The sequence below is a fragment of the Passer domesticus genome, chromosome 13, assembly GCF_036417665.1.
Source record: "Passer domesticus isolate bPasDom1 chromosome 13, bPasDom1.hap1, whole genome shotgun sequence".
NCBI lineage: Eukaryota > Metazoa > Chordata > Aves > Passeriformes > Passeridae > Passer > Passer domesticus.
The window spans coordinates 17,240,632-17,263,462 of NC_087486.1; positions in this window are offsets into that span (position 1 = coordinate 17,240,632).

The window sequence follows — 22,831 nt, forward strand, 5'->3', positions numbered from 1 at the left end:
GCATGGTCCCACACATGTGCTTGCAGCCAGGAGAGAGAGAGAAGCCAAGCTGGCAGAGAGAGGAAATGGGGAAAGTGACATGAGAGATGAGAGAAGAAGGAAAAAGTAGAGACATGCAAGGCATTGGGTCGTGTGATTTGTGGGATTCATGCCTTTTATTAGAGGCCAGGTTCTCTGGTGCACTCAATGACTGTGTGATTGCGGCGTGTCCACAGTGAGCCCGTGTGAGCGACCTGCACTGCCAGAGGCCGGAGCACACTTGCTTCAAGTGCTGATGAACGAGGCCAGAGACGGGTCTTTGTGTGCAACTCAAAACACTGTGCATGGCGATGAAGAGGGTCCAGGGCCGGAGAGAAAATGAGGCTGGGGACTGAGGGTTTCATATGGGGGGGGGAGAAGGGGCAAAGCCAGGACCAGCAGGGGAGAAGAGAGGGAAGAACATTCTCTGGAGAGTAGCTATAAGGAAAAAATGGCAGTTGAAGTGGGTGATAGCAAGAAAAGCTGCAGATTGCAAGAGGCTGCAAGTGGCCATGGGTGAGAGCCTTGCATTCAGAGGGGTTTCTCTGTTTCACCTTGGTCCCCTTTGCCCTAAGGTATTACAGTTGCAATGAGAGGGCCCTGGGCCTCCACAAGTGCCCCCTTTTTGTTTTCAAGAATGAAGGCTTCTGCCATGGACTTTTGCAAGCGTTGAGCAAAACTGGATAGAATAAGCAACACAATGAATACAAGAAACAAAGTCCACAAAACAGTCTTAAGTAAAGGTGAAAGCCAGCCTTTCATGCCCCAGGCTTTCAAAAGTCCAGTGAGCCAGTCGTTGTTGCCTTTTGTCTGGATCTTGTTGATTTGGTCTTTGAGCAGCTGGACGCTCTGGTATACTGAGTCCCTATGTGAGAAGAGGTTGACAAGCGTGGCCATGGGCAAGAAATTGTGGCTTGGCTGTGGAAGCAGCCAGCTGACGGCACGTGGCATAGTGAGGAGCTTTGCTGCTTGCGGCTGCCTGCTGCAGCGGCAACACAGGACAGCATCCTTGGACTTTAGTTAATTTTGTAGTGGCTGGAGGCTTGGGTGGCCTGAAAGTAAAGAGATAGGGAGATTCCCATGTGAAACTTAAATTCTGGTCCCACTAAACTTTCTCTTCTGTAAGGCAAGAGTTTGAACTCAGCTTCTGAGAAGAATCAAATATAAATGCTACAATATAGTTTTTCCAAATGTTAAGTGATATATCCCGCTTAGTGGTGTCTGAGCTCTCTTGGTGTTGGTCTGTGTGGTCCACGCTGCTTAGGAGATCTTCTTCTGTCCTTCTTCTTCTTTTCCAGGCTGCTGCTCTCTCAGGCTTTCATTCTGTTCTTCTGATGGTGGCTCTGGTGTTTGCCTGGCCATTGGCAGAGGAGTTGTATGTTTTTGCTGGGATCCGTCTTGGGCCTGCTGCTGTAGAGACACAAGCATATCCTCTCCCCCAAGTAATGAATGATAAAGGGCCCATAATTTGTTTTGATTCAGGGTCTTTGTTCAACACAGGTGGCTTTTCTTTTAACTGGGCTGCAGTCACATGAAATGCAAAAGGCCTGATGACTGGGGGAGTTGGCTCCATAAATGAGGTGTCGAAAAAGTTGAGCACATCAAGGGCCTTGGCCAGTGTCTCAATGGGAGATAATATGTGGACTCCCTGTCTCTGTTGATCAAGGATCCTTTGGATGGACCAGTGGGCCCTCTGGACTATGGAGTGTCCTGTGGCAGAGTGTGGTATGGCTGTGACATGTTTTATAGCCCACTGGTCAGAAAATGGTTGGAATCAGTGGGAGGTATAAGAAGGACCATGATCAGTTTTCATTTCCTGTGGAGCTGGGAAGGTAGAAAAAGCTAAAATGTAACGTTTTATAGCATCTTTTCATTTCTCACCAGCATGGGCAAAGGCGGAAACCGCAGCGTTGTCGGTGTGGATTGAGACGGGGTTGTATTTTAGTCTCCCAAAAGGGGCTTGGTGTGTGATGTGTGATTGCCCGATCTGGAGAGTCTTTAGTCCTCTTGGATTGAGTGCAGCTGTGACAGAAGCAAAGGCATGTTGCTGACAATTTGGGCAGGTGTTTGCCATGGATCTTGCCTGATCTTGGGCAATTTTAAAGATGCTGAGCGGTGCAGGAATGTTTGGATGGTAGAAGTGGTGGCGGGTCCTAGCCTGGTCAAAAAGATTCCCTAGGGAGGTTTGGACAACCATTGCTGGGGCATCTGCTTTAGCATTGCCTACTATAAATGCAGGAAGGGTGGTATGAGATCTTGTGTGCGTGATATAGTGTGGGTGTTGTCTGTGTGACAAAAGAGAAATGAAAGGGGAAAGCAAATGCTCTAGTTGGGGTTAGAAATGTCTTTGAAAATGGAATTTTCGGCCTGCTGCACTAGGCCATAGACATCTGCCGAATCAGTGATCAAATGAATAGGTTCTCTGAAAGTGGAGAAGGTCCTAAGGACTGCAGTCAATTCAGCAATTTGGGCAGGATGAGGATCCCCTGGCTTGGCTTTTGTCTCTTGAGCAATGCGGAGCCAGGGCAGTGCAGAGCAGGGTGGGAAGCAGAGCCCGGAGCCTTTGGAGGCTGCAAGCCTTAAACATCAGCCCCTGCAGCAGCCCAGATGCAGGTGCCAGAGTTGCCAAGGCTGCCATGGCCTTGAGAGCGGGAAGGTGGATTTTACATCCCTGTGGCCTGATGGCGGCTCTGGAGCCAGGAGTGCCTGTGGCTGCAGCAGGAAGGGTGGCTGAAAGTTTCCTGCCTTGCTTTGGTGGCATGGCTGCAGGGATAACTGCAGTGAGAGCCCCCTCTGTGCTGGTGGCAGCTCAGCTCTTGGGGACGCCGCTGTGCCCCAGCCCAGGAGCAGCAGCAGTGCCCAGCGGCAGCAGTGGTGTCAGTGGGACCCCCTGTGCACAGGGACCCCCAGCCGTGGGGTGGCCGTGGCAGCAGCCCCAGGGAGCTCCAGCCCCGGGATCCCGGAACAAGTGGAAATCCCAACTGTGCAAAGGCTGCCTGTGCTCAAAGGAATGGCAAAGAGAAGCGAGGTTTTAAAAAGAAGCAGTATTTATTTGCCAAAGATTGGCAAACTCTAGGATTTACAGAACACTTTTCATTACAACAATCCTTATAACAACAACAACGATCTACTGAACATATTTACATGGGATCCTATGGAGTAACAATCTTCAAAACATATTTACAGAGAACTACTAACATGTGAACATATTTACAGTAATCTTCTAACTTTTCCAACATATATACACCGCCGTCATATCTCCAGCCATCATCTCCATCTGTCCTGGAAGGAAGAAAGAAGCAAAGCTGGCCTCTGCTGCCAGCACTGGGCCCAGCTGGGCTGGGAGCCGGGCCCTAGGAGCTGGGACAGGGCTGGCAGGGCTGGTGTGGCCCCAGGCAAGTGCAGGGCAGGCCAGGGCTGGTGCTTGTGGCAGCACAATCCAGGCCCGCTGCGGGCAGCGTGTCCCTGAGCGGGGCCATCCAGCCCAGCCCCAGGCTGGCGTCAGGGCAGCCACTGTGTCTGTGGGCAGGGCATGGGGAGCATCTGCCTGTCTTACTTGTGGGGCTCCATCTTCATCCAAGGACCATGGGCTCCTCCTCATCGTTCTCGTCAACTTCCATCTCCTCAATGTTCTCCTCTTCGACTTCCATCTCCTCAATGTTATCCTCCATGTCGACTTCCATGTCCTCAAGTGGTTCTTCTATGTCTACCTCCATCCTTTCTTCCTCACCTAGCACCATGTCCACTTGCATCTCCTCCTCAGTGTCTCTGGCAGTCTGCAAGAGACAGCACAATCTGACAGTGGGGTTCCTGTCCCACACCATCCATTCCCACATGGCTGCAGCCTGCTCAAGCAAGGTGGCCCCTCCCTGGAATGGCACTGTACCTCCACTGGAGCAGCAGTGCTCATCCTGCTGGGGTTGGTGCTCCAGAGGAGGCGTCAGGAAAATCCCAGGCAGCAGCAGCAAGAGAGCGCTGACGGGCAGAGCGCAGAGCGAGCGCCAACTGACCGCTGGCAGCAGGCAGAGTGTCTGCTCTGCTGGTTTCCAGGTGCTGGACGTTCCACCTGGAACACTATGGGAGCTGTGATGTCACAGAAGATTCAGGGCCACTCCACACTGGGAGATGGGCATAGTGGAATGATGAAATCCTTGAATGCTTTGGCTAGGAAGGGACCCTAAAGATCATCTGGTTCCAAGCTGAGCAAGCTGCCAGCACAGCAGGTTGTCTCGGCCCCTGTCCAAGCTGGCCTTGGATGTTCCTTGGCATGGGGTATGCACAGCCTCTCTGCACTGGTCCCAGTGTCAGGGACAAGCACCCTGAGAGGAAAGAACTTCTTCCCATCATGGAATGGATTCCAGCTCTTGCAGTTTGATCCCATTCCCCCTTGTTCTGTCATTTCAGTTCCTGACAAAGAGTCCTCTCCCACTTCCCTGTAGGTCAGGGTGTTCCGGCATGGTCCCACACATGTGCTTGCAGCCAGGAGAGAGAGAGAAGCCAAGCTGGCAGAGAGAGGAAATGGGGAAAGTGACATGAGAGATGAGAGAAGAAGGAAAAAGTAGAGACATACAAGGCATTGGGTCGTGTGATTTGTGGGATTCATGCCTTTTATTAGAGGCCAGGTTCTCTGGTGCACTCAATGACTGTGTGATTGCGGCGTGTCCACAGTGAGCCCGTGTGAGCGACCTGCACTGCCAGAGGCCGGAGCACACTTGCTTCAAGTGCTGATGAACGAGGCCAGAGACGGGTCTTTGTGTGGAACTCCAAACGCTGTGCATTGCCATGAAGAGGGTCCAGGGCCGGAGAGAAAATGAGGCTGGGGACTGAGGGTTTCATATGGGGGGGGGAGAAGGGGCAAAGCCAGGACCAGCAGGGGAGAAGAGAGGGAAGAACATTCTCTGGAGAGTAGCTATAAGGAAAAAATAGCAGTTGAAGTGGGTGATAGCAAGAAAAGCTGCAGATTGCAAGAGGCTGCAAGTGGCCATGGGTGAGAGCCTTGCATTCAGAGGGGTTTCTCTGTTTCACCTTGGTCCCCTTTGCCCTAAGGTATTACAGTTGCAATGAGAGGCCCCTGGGCCTCCACAAGTGCCCCCTTTTTGTTTTCAAGAATGAAGGCTTCTGCCATGGACTTTTGCAAGCGTTGAGCAAAACTGGATAGAATAAGCAACACAATGAATACAAGAAACAAAGTCCACAAAACAGTCTTAAGTAAAGGTGAAAGCCAGCCTTTCATGCCCCAGGCTTTCAAAAGTCCAGTGAGCCAGTCGTTGTTGCCTTTTGTCTGGATCTTGTTGATTTGGTCTTTGAGCAGCTGGACGCTCTGGTATACTGAGTCCCTATGTGAGAAGAGGTTGACAAGCGTGGCCATGGGCAAGAAATTGTGGCTTGGCTGTGGAAGCAGCCAGCTGACGGCACGTGGCATAGTGAGGAGCTTTGCTGCTTGCGGCTGCCTGCTGCAGCGGCAACACAGGACAGCATCCTTGGACTTTAGTTAATTTTGTAGTGGCTGGAGGCTTGGGTGGCCTGAAAGTAAAGAGATAGGGAGATTCCCATGTGAAACTTAAATTCTGGTCCCACTAAACTTTCTCTTCTGTAAGGCAAGAGTTTGAACTCAGCTTCTGAGAAGAATCAAATATAAATGCTACAATATAGTTTTTCCAAATGTTAAGTGATATATCCCGCTTAGTGGTGTCTGAGCTCTCTTGGTGTTGGTCTGTGTGGTCCACGCTGCTTAGGAGATCTTCTTCTGTCCTTCTTCTTCTTTTCCAGGCTGCTGCTCTCTCAGGCTTTCATTCTGTTCTTCTGATGGTGGCTCTGGTGTTTGCCTGGCCATTGGCAGAAGAGTTGTGTGTTTTTGCTGGGATCCGTCTTGGGCCTGCTGCTGTAGAGACACAAGCATATCCTCTCCCCCAAGTAATGAATGATAAAGGGCCCATAATTTGTTTTGATTCAGGGTCTTTGTTCAACACAGGTGGCTTTTCTTTTCACTGGGCTGCAGTCACATGAAATGCAAAAGGCCTGATGACTGGGGGAGTTGGCTCCATAAATGAGGTGTCGAAAAAGTTGAGCACATCAAGGGCCTTGGCCAGTGTCTCAATGGGAGATAATATATGGACTCCCTGTCTCTGTTGATCAAGGATCCTTTGGATGGACCAGTGGGCCCTCTGGACTATGGAGTGTCCTGTGGCAGAGTGTGGTATGGCTGTGACATGTTTTATAGCCCACTGGTCAGAAAATGGTTGGAATCAGTGGGAGGTATAAGAAGGACCATGATCAGTTTTCATTTCCTGTGGAGCTGGGAAGGTAGAAAAAGCTAAAATGTAACGTTTTATAGCATCTTTTCATTTCTCACCAGCATGGGCAAAGGCGGAAACCGCAGCGTTGTCGGTGTGGATTGAGACGGGGTTGTATTTTAGTCTCCCAAAAGGGGCTTGGTGTGTGATGTGTGATTGCCCGATCTGGAGAGTCTTTAGTCCTCTTGGATTGAGTGCAGCTGTGACAGAAGCAAAGGCATGTTGCTGACAATTTGGGCAGGTGTTTGCCATGGATCTTGCCTGATCTTGGGTAATTTTAAAGATGCTGAGCGGTGCAGGAATGTTTGGATGGTAGAAGTGGTGGCGGGTCCTAGCCTGGTCAAAAAGATTCCCTAGGGAGGTTTGGACAACCATTGCTGGGGCATCTGCTTTAGCATTGCCTACTATAAATGCAGGAAGGGTGGTATGAGATCTTGTGTGCGTGATATAGTGTGGGTGTTGTCTGTGGGACAAAAGAATAATGAAAGGGGAAAGCAAATGCTCTAGTTGGGGTTAGAAATGTCTTTGAAAATGGAATTTTCGGCCTGCTGCACTAGGCCATAGACATCTGCCGAATCAGTGATCAAATGAATAGGTTCTCTGAAAGTGGAGAAGGTCCTAAGGACTGCAGTCAATTCAGCAATTTGGGCAGGATGAGGATCCCCTGGCTTGGCTTTTGTCTCTTGAGCAATGCGGAGCCAGGGCAGTGCAGAGCAGGGTGGGAAGCAGAGCCCGGAGCCTTTGGAGGCTGCAAGCCTTAAACATCAGCCCCTGCAGCAGCCCAGATGCAGGTGCCAGAGTTGCCAAGGCTGCCATGGCCTTGAGAGCGGGAAGGTGGATTTTGCATCCCTGTGGCCTGATGGCGGCTCTGGAGCCAGGAGTGCCTGTGGCTGCAGCAGGAAGGGTGGCTGAAAGTTTCCTGCCTTGCTTTGGTGGCATGGCTGCAGGGATAACTGCAGTGAGAGCCCCCTCTGTGCTGGTGACAGCTCAGCTCTTGGGGACGCCGCTGTGCCCTGGCCCAGGAGCAGCAGCAGTGCCCAGCGGCAGCAGTGGTGTCAGTGAGACCCCCTGTGCACAGGGACCCCCAGCCGTGGGGTGGCCGTGGCAGCAGCCCCAGGGAGCTCCAGCCCCGGGATCCTGGAACAAGTGGAAATCCCAAGTGTGAAAAGGCTGCCTGTGCTCAAAGGAATGGCAAAGAGAAGCGAGGTTTTAAAAAGAAGGCGTATTTATTTGCCAAAGATTGGCAAACTCTAGGATTTACAGAACACTTTTCATTACAACAATCCTTATAACAACAACAACAACGATCTACTGAACATATTTACATGGGATCCTATGGAGTAACAATCTTCAAAACATATTTACAGAGAACTACTAACATGTGAACATATTTACAGTAATCTTCTAACTTTTCCAACATATATACACCGCCGTCATATCTCCAGCCATCATCTCCATCTGTCCTGGAAGGAAGAAAGAAGCAAAGCTGGCCTCTGCTGCCAGCACTGGGCCCAGCTGGGCTGGGAGCCGGGCCCTAGGAGCTGGGACAGGGCTGGCAGGGCTGGTGTGGCCCCAGGCAAGTGCAGGGCAGGCCAGGGCTGGTGCTTGTGGCAGCACAATCCAGGCCCGCTGCGGGCAGCGTGTCCCTGAGCGGGGCCATCCAGCCCAGCCCCAGGCTGGCGTCAGGGCAGCCACTGTGTCTGTGGGCAGGGCATGGGGAGCATCTGCCTGTCTTACTTGTGGGGCTCCATCTTCATCCAAGGACCATGGGCTCCTCCTCATCGTTCTCGTCAACTTCCATCTCCTCAATGTTCTCCTCTTCGACTTCCATCTCCTCAATGTTATCCTCCATGTCGACTTCCATGTCCTCAAGTGGTTCTTCTATGTCTACCTCCATCCTTTCTTCCTCACCTAGCACCATGTCCACTTGCATCTCCTCCTCAGTGTCTCTGGCAGTCTGCAAGAGACAGCACAATCTGACAGTGGGGTTCCTGTCCCACAGCATCCATTCCCACATGGCTGCAGCCTGCTCAAGCAAGGTGGCCCCTCCCTGGAATGGCACTGTACCTCCACTGGAGCAGCAGTGCTCATCCTGCTAGGATTGGCGCTCCAGAGGAGGCGTCAGGAAAATCCCAGGCAGCAGCAGCAAGAGAGCGCTGACGGGCAGAGCGCAGAGCGAGCGCCAACTGACCACTGGCAGCAGGCAGAGTGTCTGCTCTGCTGGTTTCCAGGTGCTGGACGTTCCACCTGGAACACTGTGGGAGCTGTGATGTCACAGAAGATTCAGGGCCACTCCACACTGGGAGATGGGCATAGTGGAATGATGAAATCCTTGAATGCTTTGGCTAGGAAGGGACCCTAAAGATCATCTGGTTCCAAGCTGAGCAAGCTGCCAGCACAGCAGGTTGTCTCGGCCCCTGTCCAAGCTGGCCTTGGATGTTCCTTGGCATGGGGTATGCACAGCCTCTCTGCACTGGTCCCAGTGTCAGGGACAAGCACCCTGAGAGGAAAGAACTTCTTCCCATCATGGAATGGATTCCAGCTCTTGCAGTTTGATCCCATTCCCCCTTGTTCTGTCATTTCAGTTCCTGACAAAGAGTCCTCTCCCACTTCCCTGTAGGTCAGGGTGTTCCGGCATGGTCCCACACATGTGCTTGCAGCCAGGAGAGAGAGAGAAGCCAAGCTGGCAGAGAGAGGAAATGGGGAAAGTGACATGAGAGATGAGAGAAGAAGGAAAAAGTAGAGACATACAAGGCATTGGGTCGTGTGATTTGTGGGATTCATGCCTTTTATTAGAGGCCAGGTTCTCTGGTGCACTCAATGACTGTGTGATTGCGGCGTGTCCACAGTGAGCCCGTGTGAGCGACCTGCACTGCCAGAGGCCGGAGCACACTTGCTTCAAGTGCTGATGAACGAGGCCAGAGACGGGTCTTTGTGTGCAACTCCAAACACTGTGCATGGCCATGAAGAGGGTCCAGGGCCGGAGAGAAACTGAGGCTGGGGACTGAGGGTTTCATATGGGGGGGGGAGAAGGGGCAAAGCCAGGACCAGCAGGGGAGAAGAGAGGGAAGAACATTCTCTGGAGAGTAGCTATAAGGAAAAAATAGCAGTTGAAGTGGGTGATAGCAAGAAAAGCTGCAGATTGCAAGAGGCTGCAAGTGGCCATGGGTGAGAGCCTTGCATTCAGAGGGGTTTCTCTGTTTCACCTTGGTCCCCTTTGCCCTAAGGTATTACAGTTGCAATGAGAGGCCCCTGGGCCTCCACAAGTGCCCCCTTTTTGTTTTCAAGAATGAAGGCTTCTGCCATGGACTTTTGCAAGCGTTGAGCAAAACTGGATAGAATAAGCAACACAATGAATACAAGAAACAAAGTCCACAAAAGAGTCTTAAGTAAAGGTGAAAGCCAGCCTTTCATGCCCCAGTCTTTCAAAAGTCCAGTGAGCCAGTTGTTGTTGCCTTTTGTCTGGATCTTGTTGATTTGGTCTTTGAGCAGCTGGACGCTCTGGTATACTGAGTCCCTATGTGAGAAGAGGTTGACAAGCGTGGCCATGGGCAAGAAATTGTGGCTTGGCTGTGGAAGCAGCCAGCTGACGGCACGTGGCATAGTGAGGAGCTTTGCTGCTTGCGGCTGCCTGCTGCAGCGGCAACACAGGACAGCATCCTTGGACTTTAGTTAATTTTGTAGTGGCTGGAGGCTTGGGTGGCCTGAAAGTAAAGAGATAGGGAGATTCCCATGTGAAACTTAAATTCTGGTCCCACTAAACTTTCTCTTCTGTAAGGCAAGAGTTTGAACTCAGCTTCTGAGAAGAATCAAATATAAATGCTACAATATAGTTTTTCCAAATGTTAAGTGATATATCCCGCTTAGTGGTGTCTGAGCTCTCTTGGTGTTGGTCTGTGTGGTCCACGCTGCTTAGGAGATCTTCTTCTGTCCTTCTTCTTCTTTTCCAGGCTGCTGCTCTCTCAGGCTTTCATTCTGTTCTTCTGATGGTGGCTCTGGTGTTTGCCTGGCCATTGGCAGAAGAGTTGTGTGTTTTTGCTGGGATCCGTCTTGGGCCTGCTGCTGTAGAGACACAAGCATATCCTCTCCCCCAAGTAATGAATGATAAAGGGCCCATAATTTGTTTTGATTCAGGGTCTTTGTTCAACACAGGTGGCTTTTCTTTTCACTGGGCTGCAGTCACATGAAATGCAAAAGGCCTGATGACTGGGGGAGTTGGCTCCATAAATGAGGTGTCGAAAAAGTTGAGCACATCAAGGGCCTTGGCCAGTGTCTCAATGGGAGATAATATATGGACTCCCTGTCTCTGTTGATCAAGGATCCTTTGGATGGACCAGTGGGCCCTCTGGACTATGGAGTGTCCTGTGGCAGAGTGTGGTATGGCTGTGACATGTTTTATAGCCCACTGGTCAGAAAATGGTTGGAATCAGTGGGAGGTATAAGAAGGACCATGATCAGTTTTCATTTCCTGTGGAGCTGGGAAGGTAGAAAAAGCTAAAATGTAACGTTTTATAGCATCTTTTCATTTCTCACCAGCATGGGCAAAGGCGGAAACCGCAGCGTTGTCGGTGTGGATTGAGACGGGGTTGTATTTTAGTCTCCCAAAAGGGGCTTGGTGTGTGATGTGTGATTGCCCGATCTGGAGAGTCTTTAGTCCTCTTGGATTGAGTGCAGCTGTGACAGAAGCAAAGGCATGTTGCTGACAATTTGGGCAGGTGTTTGCCATGGATCTTGCCTGATCTTGGGTAATTTTAAAGATGCTGAGCGATGCAGGAATGTTTGGATGGTAGAAGTGGTGGCGGGTCCTAGCCTGGTCAAAAAGATTCCCTAGGGAGGTTTGGACAACCATTGCTGGGGCATCTGCTTTAGCATTGCCTACTATAAATGCAGGAAGGGTGGTATGAGATCTTGTGTGCGTGATATAGTGTGGGTGTTGTCTGTGGGACAAAAGAGAAATGAAAGGGGAAAGCAAATGCTCTAGTTGGGGTTAGAAATGTCTTTGAAAATGGAATTTTCGGCCTGCTGCACTAGGCCATAGACATCTGCCGAATCAGTGATCAAATGAATAGGTTCTCTGAAAGTGGAGAAGGTCCTAAGGACTGCAGTCAATTCAGCAATTTGGGCAGGATGAGGATCCCCTGGCTTGGCTTTTGTCTCTTGAGCAATGCGGAGCCAGGGCAGTGCAGAGCAGGGTGGGAAGCAGAGCCCGGAGCCTTTGGAGGCTGCAAGCCTTAAACATCAGCCCCTGCAGCAGCCCAGATGCAGGTGCCAGAGTTGCCAAGGCTGCCATGGCCTTGAGAGCGGGAAGGTGGATTTTGCATCCCTGTGGCCTGATGGCGGCTCTGGAGCCAGGAGTGCCTGTGGCTGCAGCAGGAAGGGTGGCTGAAAGTTTCCTGCCTTGCTTTGGTGGCATGGCTGCAGGGATAACTGCAGTGAGAGCCCCCTCTGTGCTGGTGACAGCTCAGCTCTTGGGGACGCCGCTGTGCCCTGGCCCAGGAGCAGCAGCAGTGCCCAGCGGCAGCAGTGGTGTCAGTGAGACCCCCTGTGCACAGGGACCCCCAGCCGTGGGGTGGCCGTGGCAGCAGCCCCAGGGAGCTCCAGCCCCGGGATCCTGGAACAAGTGGAAATCCCAAGTGTGAAAAGGCTGCCTGTGCTCAAAGGAATGGCAAAGAGAAGCGAGGTTTTAAAAAGAAGCCGTATTTATTTGCCAAAGATTGGCAAACTCTAGGATTTACAGAACACTTTTCATTACAACAATCCTTATAACAACAACAACGATCTACTGAACATATTTACATGGGATCCTATGGAGTAACAATCTTCAAAACATATTTACAGAGAACTACTAACATGTGAACATATTTACAGTAATCTTCTAACTTTTCCAACATATATACACCGCCGTCATATCTCCAGCCATCATCTCCATCTGTCCTGGAAGGAAGAAAGAAGCAAAGCTGGCCTCTGCTGCCAGCACTGGGCCCAGCTGGGCTGGGAGCCGGGCCCTAGGAGCTGGGACAGGGCTGGCAGGGCTGCTGTGGCCCCAGGCAAGTGCAGGGCAGGCCAGGGCTGGTGCTTGTGGCAGCACAATCCAGGCCCGCTGCGGGCAGCGTGTCCCTGAGCGGGGCCATCCAGCCCAGCCCCAGGCTGGCGTCAGGGCAGCCACTGTGTCTGTGGGCAGGGCATGGGGAGCATCTGCCTGTCTTACTTGTGGGGCTCCATCTTCATCCAAGGACCATGGGCTCCTCCTCATCGTTCTCGTCAACTTCCATCTCCTCAATGTTCTCCTCTTCGACTTCCATCTCCTCAATGTTATCCTCCATGTCGACTTCCATGTCCTCAAGTGGTTCTTCTATGTCTACCTCCATCCTTTCTTCCTCACCTAGCACCATGTCCACTTGCATCTCCTCCTCAGTGTCTCTGGCAGTCTGCAAGAGACAGCACAATCTGACAGTGGGGTTCCTGTCCCACAGCATCCATTCCCACATGGCTGCAGCCTGCTCAAGCAAGGTGGCCCCTCCCTGGAATGGCACTGTACCTCCACTGGAGCAGCAGTGCTCATCCTGCTGGGATTGGCGCTCCAGAGGAGGCGTCAGGAAAATCCCAGGCGGCAGCAGCAAGAGAGCGCTGACGGGCAGAGCGCAGAGCGAGCGCCAACTGACCACTGGCAGCAGGCAGAGTGTCTGCTCTGCTGGTTTCCAGGTGCTGGACGTTCCACCTGGAACACTGTGGGAGCTGTGATGTCACAGAAGATTCAGGGCCACTCCACACTGGGAGATGGGCATGGTGGAATGATGAAATCCTTGAATGCTTTGGCTAGGAAGGGACCCTAAAGATCATCTGGTTCCAAGCTGAGCAAGCTGCCAGCACAGCAGGTTGCTGCGGCCCCTGTCCAAGCTGGCCTTGGATGTTCCTTGGCATGGGGTATGCACAGCCTCTCTGCACTGGTCCCAGTGTCAGGGACAAGCACCCTGAGAGGAAAGAACTTCTTCCCATCATGGAATGGATTCCAGCTCTTGCAGTTGGATCCCATTCCCCCTTGTTCTGTCACTTCAGTTCCTGACAAAGAGTCCTCTCCCACTTCCCTGTAGGTCAGGGTGTTCCGGCATGGTCCCACACATGTGCTTGCAGCCAGGAGAGAGAGAGAAGCCAAGCTGGCAGAGAGAGGAAATGGGGAAAGTGACATGAGAGATGAGAGAAGAAGGAAAAAGTAGAGACATGCAAGGCATTGGGTTGTGTGATTTGTGGGATTTATGCCTTTTATTAGAGGCCAGGTTCTCTGGTGCACTCAATGACTGTGTGATTGCGGCGTGTCCACAGTGAGCCCGTGTGAGCGACCTGCACTGCCAGAGGCCGGAGCACACTTGCTTCAAGTGCTGATGAACGAGGCCAGAGACGGGTCTTTGTGTGCAACTCAAAACACTGTGCATGGCCATGAAGAGGGTCCAGGGCCGGAGAGAAAATGAGGCTGGGGACTGAGGGTTTCATATGGGGGGGGGAGAAGGGGCAAAGCCAGGACCAGCAGGGGAGAAGAGAGGGAAGAACATTCTCTGGAGAGTAGCTATAAGGAAAAAATGGCAGTTGAAGTGGGTGATAGCAAGAAAAGCTGCAGATTGCAAGAGGCTGCAAGTGGCCATGGGTGAGAGCCCTGCATTCAGAGGGGTTTCTCTGTTTCACCTTGGTCCCCTTTGCCCTAAGGTATTACAGTTGCAATGAGAGGCCCCTGGGCCTCCACAAGTGCCCCCGTTTTGTTTTCAAGAATGAAGGCTTCTGCCATGGACTTTTGCAAGCGTTGAGCAAAACTGGATAGAATAAGCAACACAATGAATACAAGAAACAAAGTCCACAAAACAGTCTTAAGTAAAGGTGAAAGCCAGCCTTTCATGCCCCAGGCTTTCAAAAGTCCAGTGAGCCAGTCGTTGTTGCCTTTTGTCTGGATCTTGTTGATTTGGTCTTTGAGCAGCTGGACGCTCTGCTATACTGAGTCCCTATGTGAGAAGAGGTTGACAAGCGTGGCCATGGGCAAGAAATTGTGGCTTGGCTGTGGAAGCAGCCAGCTGACGGCACGTGGCATAGTGAGGAGCTTTGCTGCTTGCGGCTGCCTGCTGCAGCGGCAACAAAGGACAGCATCCTTTGACTTTAGTTAATTTTGTAGTGGCTGGAGGCTTGGGTGGCCTGAAAGTAAAGAGATAGGGAGATTCCCATGTGAAACTTAAATTCTGGTCCCACTAAACTTTCTCTTCTGTAAGGCAAGAGTTTGAACTCAGCTTCTGAGAAGAATCAAATATAAATGCTACAATATAGTTTTTCCAAATGTTAAGTGATATATCCCGCTTAGTGGTGTCTGAGCTCTCTTGGTGTTGGTCTGTGTGGTCCACGCTGCTTAGGAGATCTTCTTCTGTCCTTCTTCTTCTTTTCCAGGCTGCTGCTCTCTCAGGCTTTCATTCTGTTCTTCTGATGGTGGCTCTGGTGTTTGCCTGGCCATTGGCAGAAGGGTTTGATGTTTTTTGCTGGGATCCATGTTGGTCCTGCTGCTGTAGAGACACAAGCGTATCCTCTCCCCCAAGTAATGAATGGGAAAAGGCCCATAATTTCTTTGGATTCAGGGTCTTTGTTCAACACAGGTGGCTTTTCTTTTCACTGGGCTGCAGTCACATGAAATGCAAAAGGCCTGATGACTGGGGGAGTTGGCTCCATAAATGAGGTGTCGAAAAAGTTGAGCACATCAAGGGCCTTGGCCAGTGTCTCAATGGGAGATAATATGTGGACTCCCTGTCTCTGTTGATCAAGGATCCTTTGGATGGAAGAGTGGGCCCTCTGGACTATGGAGTGTCCTGTGGCAGAGTGTGGTATGGCTGTGAAATGTTTTGCAGCCCACTGGTCAGAAAATGGTTGGAATCAGTGGGAGGTATAAGAAGGACCATGATCAGTTTTCCTTTCCTGTGGAGCTGGGAAGGTAGAAAAAGCTAAAATGTAACGTTTTATAGCATCTTTTCATTTCTCACCAGCATGGGCAAAGGCGGAAACCGCAGCGTTGTCGGTGTGGATTGAGACGGGGTTGTATTTTAGTCTCCCAAAAGGGGCTTGGTGTGTGATGTGTGATTGCCCGATCTGGAGAGTCTTTAGTCCTCTTGGATTGAGTGCAGCTGTGACAGAAGCAAAGGCATGTTGCTGACAATTTGGGCAGGTGTTTGCCATGGATCTTGCCTGATCTTGGGTAATTTTAAAGATGCTGAGCGGTGCAGGAATGTTTGGATGGTAGAAGTGGTGGCGGGTCCTAGCCTGGTCAAAAAGATTCCCTAGGGAGGTTTGGACAACCATTGCTGGGGCATCTGCTTTAGCATTGCCTACTATAAATGCAGGAAGGGTGGTATGAGATCTTGTGTGCGTGATATAGTGTGGGTGTTGTCTGTGGGACAAAAGAATAATGAAAGGGGAAATCAAATGCTCTAGTTGGGGTTAGAAATGTCTTTGAAAATGGAATTTTCGGCCTGCTGCACTAGGCCATAGACATCTGCCGAATCAGTGATCAAATGAATAGGTTCTCTGAAAGTGGAGAAGGTCCTAAGGACTGCAGTCAATTCAGCAATTTGGGCAGGACGAGGATCCCCTGGCTTGGCTTTTGTCTCTTGAGCAATGCGGAGCCAGGGCAGTGCAGAGCAGGGTGGGAAGCAGAGCCCGGAGCCTTTGGAGGCTGCAAGCCTTAAACATCAGCCCCTGCAGCAGCCCAGATGCAGGTGCCAGAGTAGCCAAGGCTGCCATGGCCTTGAGAGCGGGAAGGTGGATTTTGCATCCCTGTGGCCTGATGGCGGCTCTGGAGCCAGGAGTGCCTGTGGCTGCAGCAGGAAGGGTGGCTGAAAGTTTCCTGCCTTGCTTTGGTGGCATGGCTGCAGGGACAACTGCAGTGAGAGCCCCCTCTGTGCTGGTGGCAGCTCAGCTCTTGGGGACGCCGCTGTGCCCCAGCCCAGGAGCAGCAGCAGTGCCCAGCGGCAGCAGTGGTGTCAGTGGGACCCCCTGTGCACAGGGACCCCCAGCCGTGGGGTGGCCGTGGCAGCAGCCCCAGGGAGCTCCAGCCCCGGGATCCCGGAACAAGTGGAAATCCCAAGTATGCAAATGCTTCCTGTGCCCAAAGGAATGGCAAAGAGAAGCGAGGTTTTAAAAAGAAGCAGTATTTATTTGCCAAAGATTGGCAAACTCTAGGATTTACAGAACACTTTTCATTACAACAATCCTTATAACAACAACAACAACGATCTACTGAACATATTTACATGGGATCCTATGGAGTAACAATCTTCAAAACATATTTACAGAGAACTACTAACATGTGAACATATTTACAGTAATCTTCTAACTTTTCCAACATATATACACCGCCGTCATATCTCCAGCCATCATCTCCATCTGTCCTGGAAGGAAGAAAGAAGCAAAGCTGGCCTCTGCTGCCAGCACTGGGCCCAGCTGGGCTGGGAGCCGGGCCCTAGGAGCTGGGACAGGGCTGGCAGGGCTGGTGTGGCCCCAGGCAAGTGCAGGGCAGGCCAGGGCTGGTGCTTGTGGCAGCACAATCCAGGCCCGCTGCGGGCAGCGTGTCCCTGAGCAGGGCCATCCAGCCCAGCCCCAGGCTGGCGTCAGGGCAGCCACTGTGTCTGTGGGCAGGGCATGGGGAGCATCTGCCTGTCTTACTTGTGGGGCTCCATCTTCATCCAAGGACCATGGGCTCCTCCTCATCGTTCTCGTCAACTTCCATCTCCTCAATGTTCTCCTCTTCGACTTCCATCTCCTCAATGTTATCCTCCATGTCGACTTCCATGTCCTCAAGTGGTTCTTCTATGTCTACCTCCATCCTTTCTTCCTCACCTAGCACCATGTCCACTTGCATCTCCTCCTCAGTGTCTCTGGCAGTCTGCAAGAGACAGCACAATCTGACAGTGGGGTTCCTGTCCCACAGCATCCATTCCCACATGGCTGCAGCCTGCTCAAGCAAGGTGGCCCCTCCCTGGAATGGCACTGTACCTCCACTGGAGCAGCAGTGCTCATCCTGCTGGGGTTGGTGCTCCAGAGGAGGCGTCAGGAAAATCCCAGGCAGCAGCAGCAAGAGAGCGCTGACGGGCAGAGCGCAGAGCGAGCGCCAACTGACCGCTGGCAGCAGGCAGAGTGTCTGCTCTGCTGGTTTCCAGGTGCTGGACGTTCCACCTGGAACACTATGGGAGCTGTGATGTCACAGAAGATTCAGGGCCACTCCACACTGGGACATGGGCATGGTGGAATGATGAAATCCTTGAATGCTTTGGCTAGGAAGGGACCCTAAAGATCATCTGGTTCCAAGCTGAGCAAGCTGCCAGCACAGCAGGTTGTCTCGGCCCCTGTCCAAGCTGGCCTTGGATGTTCCTTGGCATGGGGTATGCACAGCCTCTCTGCACTGGTCCCAGTGTCAGGGACAAGCACCCTGAGAGGAAAGAACTTCTTCCCATCATGGAATGGATTCCAGCTCTTGCAGTTGGATCCCATTCCCCCTTGTTCTGTCACTTCAGTTCCTGACAAAGAGTCCTCTCCCACTTCCCTGTAGGTCAGGGTGTTCCGGCATGGTCCCACACATGTGCTTGCAGCCAGGAGAGAGAGAGAAGCCAAGCTGGCAGAGAGAGGAAATGGGGAAAGTGACATGAGAGATGAGGGAAGAAGGAAAATGTAGAGACATGCAAGGCATTGGGTCGTGTGATTTGTGGGATTCATGCCTTTTATTAGAGGCCAGGTTCTCTGGTGCACTCAATGACTGTGTGATTGCGGCGTGTCCACAGTGAGCCCGTGTGAGCGACCTGCACTGCCAGAGGCCGGAGCACACTTGCTTCAAGTGCTGATGAACGAGGCCAGAGACGGGTCTTTGTGTGGAACTCCAAACGCTGTGCATTGCCATGAAGAGGGTCCAGGGCCGGAGAGAAAATGAGGCTGGGGACTGAGGGTTTCATATGGGGGGGGGAGAAGGGGCAAAGCCAGGACCAGCAGGGGAGAAGAGAGGGAAGAACATTCTCTGGAGAGTAGCTATAAGGAAAAAATGGCAGTTGAAGTGGGTGATAGCAAGAAAAGCTGCAGATTGCAAGAGGCTGCAAGTGGCCATGGGTGAGAGCCTTGCATTCAGAGGGGTTTCTCTGTTTCACCTTGGTCCCCTTTGCCCTAAGGTATTACAGTTGCAATGACAGGCCCCTGGGCCTCCACAAGTGCCCCCTTTTTGTTTTCAAGAATGAAGGCTTCTGCCATGGACTTTTGCAAGCGTTGAGCAAAACTGGATAGAATAAGCAACACAATGAATACAAGAAACAAAGTCCACAAAACAGTCTTAAGTAAAGGTGAAAGCCAGCCTTTCATGCCCCAGGCTTTCAAAAGTCCAGTGAGCCAGTCGTTGTTGCCTTTTGTCTGGATCTTGTTGATTTGGTCTTTGAGCAGCTGGACGCTCTGGTATACTGAGTCCCTATGTGAGAAGAGGTTGACAAGCGTGGCCATGGGCAAGAAATTGTGGCTTGGCTGTGGAAGCAGCCAGCTGACGGCACGTGGCATAGTGAGGAGCTTTGCTGCTGGCGGCTGCCTGCTGCAGTGGCAACAAAGGACAGCATCCTTGGACTTTAGTTAATTTTGTAGTGGCTGGAGGCTTGGGTGGCCTGAAAGTAAAGAGATAGGGAGATTCCCATGTGAAACTTAAATTCTGGTCCCACTAAACTTTCTCTTCTGTAAGGCAAGAGTTTGAACTCAGCTTCTGAGAAGAATCAAATATAAATGCTACAATATAGTTTTTCCAAATGTTAAGTGATATATCCCGCTTAGTGGTGTCTGAGCTCTCTTGGTGTTGGTCTGTGTGGTCCACGCTGCTTAGGAGATCTTCTTCTGTCCTTCTTCTTCTTTTCCAGGCTGCTGCTGTCTCAGGCTTTCATTCTGTTCTTCTGATGGTGGCTCTGGTGTTTGCCTGGCCATTGGCAGAAGGGTTTGATGTTTTTTGCTGGGATCCATGTTGGTCCTGCTGCTGTAGAGACACAAGCGTATCCTCTCCCCCAAGTAATGAATGGGAAAAGGCCCATAATTTCTTTGGATTCAGGGTCTTTGTTCAACACAGGTGGCTTTTCTTTTCACTGGGCTGCAGTCACATGAAATGCAAAAGGCCTGATGACTGGGGGAGTTGGCTCCATAAATGAGGTGTCGAAAAAGTTGAGCACATCAAGGGCCTTGGCCAGTGTCTCAATGGGAGATAATATGTGGACTCCCTGTCTCTGTTGATCAAGGATCCTTTGGATGGAAGAGTGGGCCCTCTGGACTATGGAGTGTCCTGTGGCAGAGTGTGGTATGGCTGTGACATGTTTTGTACCCCACTGGTCAGAAAATGGTTGGAATCAGTGGGAGGTATAAGAAGGACCATGATCAGTTTTCATTTCCTGTGGAGCTGGGAAGGTAGAAAAAGCTAAAATGTAACGTTTTATAGCATCTTTTCATTTCTCACCAGCACGGGCAAAGGCGGAAACCGCAGCGTTGTCGGTGTGGATTGAGACGGGGTTGTATTTTAGTCTCCCAAAAGGGGCTTGGTGTGTGATGTGTGATTGCCCAATCTGGAGAGTCTTTAGTCCTCTTGGATTGAGTGCAGCTGTGACAGAAGCAAAGGCATGTTGCTGACAATTTGGGCAGGTGTTTGCCATGGATCTTGCCTGATCTTGGGCAATTTTAAAGATGCTGAGCGGTGCAGGAATGTTTGGATGGTAGAAGTGGTGGCGGGTCCTAGCCTGGTCAAAAACATTCCATAGGGAGATTTGGACAACCATTGCTGGGGCATCTGCTCTAGCATTGCCTACTATAAATGCAGGAAGGGTGGTATGAGATCTTGTGTGCGTGATATAGTGTGGGTGTTGTCTGTGGGACAAAAGAATAATGAAAGGGGAAATCAAATGCTCTAGTTGGGGTTAGAAATGTCTTTGAAAATGGAATTTTCGGCCTGCTGCACTAGGCCATAGACATCTGCCGAATCAGTGATCAAATGAATAGGTTCTCTGAAAGTGGAGAAGGTCCTAAGGACTGCAGTCAATTCAGCAATTTGGGCAGGATGAGGATCCCCTGGCTTGGCTTTTGTCTCTTGAGCAATGCGGAGCCAGGGCAGTGCAGAGCAGGGTGGGAAGCAGAGCCCGGAGCCTTTGGAGGCTGCAAGCCTTAAACATCAGCCCCTGCAGCAGCCCAGATGCAGGTGCCACAGTTGCCAAGGCTGCCATGGCCTTGAGAGCAGGAAGGTGGATTTTGCATCCCTGTGGCCTGATGGCGGCTCTGGAGCCAGGAGTGCCTGTGGCTGCAGCAGGAAGGGTGGCTGAAAGTTTCCTGCCTTGCTTTGGTGGCATGGCTGCAGGGGCCAGTGCAGTGAGAGCCCCCTCTGTGCTGGTGGCAGCTCAGCTCTTGGGGACGCCGCTGTGCCCCAGCCCAGGAGCAGCAGCAGTGCCCAGCGGCAGCAGTGGTGTCAGTGGGACCCCCTGTGCACAGGGACCCCCAGCCGTGGGGTGGCCGTGGCAGCAGCCCCAGGGAGCTCCAGCCCCGGGATCCTGGAACAAGTGGAAATCCCAACTGTGCAAAGGCTGCCTGTGCTCAAAGGAATGGCAAAGAGAAGCGAGGTTTTAAAAAGAAGCCGTATTTATTTGCCAAAGATTGGCAAACTCTAGGATTTACAGAACACTTTTCATTACAACAATCCTTATAACAACAACAACGATCTACTGAACATATTTACATGGGATCCTATGGAGTAACAATCTTCAAAACATATTTACAGAGAACTACTAACATGTGAACATATTTACAGTAATCTTCTAACTTTTCCAACATATATACACCGCCGTCATATCTCCAGCCATCATCTCCATCTGTCCTGGAAGGAAGAAAGAAGCAAAGCTGGCCTCTGCTGCCAGCACTGGGCCCAGCTGGGCTGGGAGCCGGGCCCTAGGAGCTGGGACAGGGCTGGCAGGGCTGCTGTGGCCCCAGGCAAGTGCAGGGCAGGCCAGGGCTGGTGCTTGTGGCAGCACAATCCAGGCCCGCTGCGGGCAGCGTGTCCCTGAGCGGGGCCATCCAGCCCAGCCCCAGGCTGGCGTCAGGGCAGCCACTGTGTCTGTGGGCAGGGCATGGGGAGCATCTGCCTGTCTTACTTGTGGGGCTCCATCATCATCCAAGGACCATGGGCTCCTCCTCATCGTTCTCGTCAACTTCCATCTCCTCAATGTTCTCCTCTTCGACTTCCATCTCCTCAATGTTATCCTCCATGTCGACTTCCATGTCCTCAAGTGGTTCTTCTATGTCTACCTCCATCCTTTCTTCCTCACCTAGCACCATGTCCACTTGCATCTCCTCCTCAGTGTCTCTGGCAGTCTGCAAGAGACAGCACAATCTGACAGTGGGGTTCCTGTCCCACAGCATCCATTCCCACATGGCTGCAGCCTGCTCAAGCAAGGTGGCCCCTCCCTGGAATGGCACTGTACCTCCACTGGAGCAGCAGTGCTCATCCTGCTGGGGTTGGTGCTCCAGAGGAGGCGTCAGGAAAATCCCAGGCAGCAGCAGCAAGAGAGCGCTGACGGGCAGAGCGCAGAGCGAGCGCCAACTGACCGCTGGCAGCAGGCAGAGTGTCTGCTCTGCTGGTTTCCAGGTGCTGGACGTTCCACCTGGAACACTATGGGAGCTGTGATGTCACAGAAGATTCAGGGCCACTCCACACTGGGAGATGGGCATGGTGGAATGATGAAATCCTTGAATGCTTTGGCTAGGAAGGGACCCTAAAGATCATCTGGTTCCAAGCTGAGCAAGCTGCCAGCACAGCAGGTTGTCTCGGCCCCTGTCCAAGCTGGCCTTGGATGTTCCTTGGCATGGGGTATGCACAGCCTCTCTGCACTGGTCCCAGTGTCAGGGACAAGCACCCTGAGAGGAAAGAACTTCTTCCCATCATGGAATGGATTCCAGCTCTTGCAGTTTGATCCCATTCCCCCTTGTTCTGTCATTTCAGTTCGTGACAAAGAGTCCTCTCCCACTTCCCTGTAGGTCAGGGTGTTCCGGCATGGTCCCACACATGTGCTTGCAGCCAGGAGAGAGAGAGAAGCCAAGCTGGCAGAGAGAGGAAATGGGGAAAGTGACATGAGAGATGAGAGAAGAAGGAAAAAGTAGAGACATGCAAGGCATTGGGTCGTGTGATTTGTGGGATTCATGCCTTTTATTAGAGGCCAGGTTCTCTGGTGCACTCAATGACTGTGTGATTGCGTCGTGTCCACAGTGAGCCCGTGTGAGCGACCTGCACTGCCAGAGGCCGGAGCACACTTGCTTCAAGTGCTGATGAACGAGGCCAGAGACGGGTCTTTGTGTGGAACTCCAAACGCTGTGCATTGCCATGAAGAGGGTCCAGGGCCGGAGAGAAAATGAGGCTGGGGACTGAGGGTTTCATATGGGGGGGGGAGAAGGGGCAAAGCCAGGACCAGCAGGGGAGAAGAGAGGGAAGAACATTCTCTGGAGAGTAGCTATAAGGAAAA